The sequence below is a fragment of the Bison bison genome, unplaced genomic scaffold, assembly GCF_000754665.1.
Source record: "Bison bison bison isolate TAMUID 2011002044 unplaced genomic scaffold, Bison_UMD1.0 scf7180017864317, whole genome shotgun sequence".
In the NCBI taxonomy this organism is placed as follows: domain Eukaryota; kingdom Metazoa; phylum Chordata; class Mammalia; order Artiodactyla; family Bovidae; genus Bison; species Bison bison.
In genome coordinates this window covers 8,649,125-8,652,551 of record NW_011494889.1, presented here as the reverse complement: position 1 = coordinate 8,652,551, position 3,427 = coordinate 8,649,125, and the positions used below count along the sequence as shown (strand labels likewise).

Here is a 3,427-nt window from a genome sequence, read left to right as displayed (position 1 = left end):
GGTCATCTTGCCGAGTCGCTGGGGGAGAATGTTTCCCGCCGGCGCCGAGCCCCTTCCCCCGGGTCCCTGCGCCGTGGCTGCTCGGAAGCTCAGGCCCGCGCCGGGCGGGGTCCCCGGGCCAGAAGACTGGGGCGCGGCATCCGTAGGGGGCTGGCGGCTGGGTCATCCACAGCCGGGGAGCATCCTGGGGCTGGCTCCAAGGACCATCCCACCTGAAACGGAGGGACACAGAGTCAGCGGGAACGCAACCCACTCCAGCTTGGGGTGGTAAACAAGGAGGTTAGGGCGATTCCCCACCCCAGGGCCACGCCCTCGGGAGAACTGCTGCTTTCTGCTTTCTCTCCACCTATGGTAGCTACACAGCTATACATCTTTCCTAATTAACAAGGGCTTACATCCTACAGATTTCCTTGCCAGTTAACTCATGACACCACTATGAGGTGGGTGCTTGGATCCCCCTTATGCAGATGGGAAAACTGAGGCACAGACCTGAGAAAGTGGGGATTTGAAGCCAGGACTGTGGCCCCGAGGGGCTTCCCTGGTGGCTCAGATGGTAAAGAATCTGCCTGCAATGCCAGCGATGGGGGTTCAATCCCTGGATTGGGAAGATCCCCTAGAGACGGGAATGGCAACCCACTCCAGTATCCTTGTCTGGAGAATCCCATGGACAGAGGAGCCTGGCGGACTACAGTCCACGGGGTCACAGGGAGTCGGACACGACTGAGCGACTCACACGTTCACTTTTACTTCTTTCTGTGGCCCTCGGCCGCTGGCCTCAACCATTACACACACTGCCCAGCACTCGCGGGGACGTGACTAGGGCCTGTGGCTTCTGCACACCTGCTGTGGTCTCCAGCCCCATCCAGTCTCTACTTGCCTCACCTCCCACCCTCAGCGCCCCACCATCCTGCCTCCCATTTTGCGCAGACCTCCGCGAAACCTGCGGCAGAACACTCTGCAGCCCGCTCAGAACCAGGGTCACATTTCTGTTAGTGCCATCAACTGAGTGTTCAACGTGTCTAAAACTATCATGTTCTAACTTTTCTCAGGCTTATCCCAGGATGTACAGTAATTTTGCTAATTGTAGAAAAGTGCCAGCTTTATTTTAAGGGACTGTTGCATCAAAGGATATTCCTAAGACTTCTCTAATGTTAGGTCATGATCCTAACAGCTAATAGATAAACGCCAGTGTGAGCAAAACAATGCAAGGTTCTTCCTTGCCATGATCTCGACAGTTAACCAATGATGGAAAGAAAACAAGACCAGAGCATGTGGAAGGGGCAGTGGAAGTACCCTCCCTCACCCCAAGGTCAGAAGACCCATCCCTGCCTCTGGCTCCTTCTGTCCCTTTAGGTCAGTCCTCTCAGAGGTAAAATGGGACTTCATACTGCCCCCCTAGCCCTTCCAGTGCCACTGTGCTGAGATTTTTATGTCCTTCAGATCTCCACCTCCTCGGAGGGATGTGGAAATTGTCTGGGTCTCCTGTTCTGGGACTTGCTGGGTGGGTGTCTGCCTAGTCCCAGGGAGGCGGGCTGTATTCAAATCTAGAAGCACATGGGCCCCAGGCAGCCTCCAGACTCTATGTTACAGAACTATCATCGCTTCCCACCCGCAGAGAAAACCAGTTAACACTCTATATCTGGGCTTCCCCGATGGCTCAGCGGTAAAGAATGTGGGTTCAATCCCTGGGTTGGGAAGATCCCCTGGAGGAGGGCATGGCAACCCACTCCAGTGTTTTTGCCTGGAAAATTCCATGGACAGAGGAGCCAGGTGGGCTACAGCCCATGGACTGCAAAGAGTTGGACACAACTGAAGCCACTGAGAACAGCACATACGTACATCTAGATACTTTTCTTCTATGCATATACTACCATATGCATGAATTCATTTTACTCAAATGTGATCAAACCATAAATTCTACTACGCAACTTGTTTTTTTCCACTTAATAATTGATTGTAGCCATCTTCTTATGTCAGAACACAGAGATCTACTTCATGATTTTTAATGCCTGGGTAGGATTCTGATGACTGGGCTAAGTATGATTTATTATCCAGCCTCCTCCACCCCATCTCTTGCCTAGATGAGCGAGTCACAGCTCAGAGAGGCCAAAGCCATGTCACAAGGAAGTGCAGAGGAGTGACCTCAAATGGCCAGTCCAAGAAATCTGTTAGAGAATGAACACAGGAAGGAATGCCTCCCACGGCCAGCTCCAGACACCCCAGTGCCCGCAGCCACGCCTCCCATGACCCCTGACACACCAGAAGGTCAGGGGACACTGCCAAAATATCCTCCAAAGTCGGGCTCCACCCTGGTGGCTGTCTTTGTCCTGGGTTCTGGAAGTGTGCCCTGAGGCCTCCAACTAGGACATGAGGGCCAGGAGGCCCCAGAAGCCAGTGCCCTGGGGGCCCGGGTGGCAGACCAGGACTGCCAGTCTGCTGTCATCACACATGGGGTCAGTGCCTGGTGCTAAGGCCTCTGGAGCAAAGCCACCTTCAGCCTCTCCCTCGAGTAATCTGCAAGATAGATTGAGGGACCAGTTCTCACATTGCCAAATGGCAGTACCTTGGAGAAAGAGGCTGGGACCTAGCCCTCTTGACAGGTCCCTTGGCCTCTGGGCCTCAGTGTCAGGAAGCCTCCATGAGGCATTCTCGCCCTCCTACCATTTACACAAGTGCCTCAGCCCCAGGCTGCACCCCTCCTCTCTGCCACTCTAGCTGCAGGACCTCGTCCATGCACCCTCTCCTCTCTGTGTCCAGGACCTCATCTATACGAATGGGGCTTCAATGAGAATTAACAGGATAATCCCGAGCACGCTGCCTGGAACGTGGTTAGCTGCGTCACTGTCGTTGCTACTGCCCCAGAAGGCTGGCGCACAGCCAGGGGTGGTTGGCATCCTAGCCAAGTGATCCCAGAGCTGATGGGGTAGGGGCTTCTAGGGGAGCCTTCTCCTGCATCTGGGTATCAACCCCCAGAATTCTGTCAGCCCTCAGGAAGGCAATCCCGATCCTCACAGCTGGAGACCCCACAGCCCCAGCGCCCACTTCCATTTACCCCCGGTGCAAAGCCTTGAAAAAGAGCATTTCTGCGTGTCTGCCCTGACATGTAAACAAGCTGACAACTCTAAGCCAGCCCCACAGGCTGCTCCACATTACAGATGAAGAGATGAGACCTAAGACCAGAGGAGGTGCCCAAGACACAGTGAGAGGGGTGGCAAAGCCTCAACTTTTCCATCAGAGGGTGTTTCTGTGGATGAGGAGAAGGTGGCTCCAAAACAGTAATGGAAAACAGGGAAACAGGATGCGATGTGCAGAAATGCCATTTTCACAGGACTCTGCAAGGACCCACGGACTCCCCAGACCAGGATGCCTTTAATTAACAGGCGAGGATGTGAGAGCTCCCGCTTCTCAGGGCACCACCACCGGCCCC

The 3,427-nt window shown here is 54.4% G+C and overlaps 1 long non-coding RNA gene across 1 annotated transcript in view; it reads right to left on the bottom strand.

The window, feature by feature from the left end:
• Nucleotides 1-6: 6 nt before the first annotated feature.
• Nucleotides 7-3,427, bottom strand: part of LOC104997929 — a 46,614-nt gene continuing 43,193 nt past the window's right edge. The window contains exon 3 of the long non-coding RNA XR_826379.1: nt 7-212. This is a non-coding gene — a long non-coding RNA (uncharacterized LOC104997929). The remainder of the gene's footprint in view (nt 213-3,427) is intronic.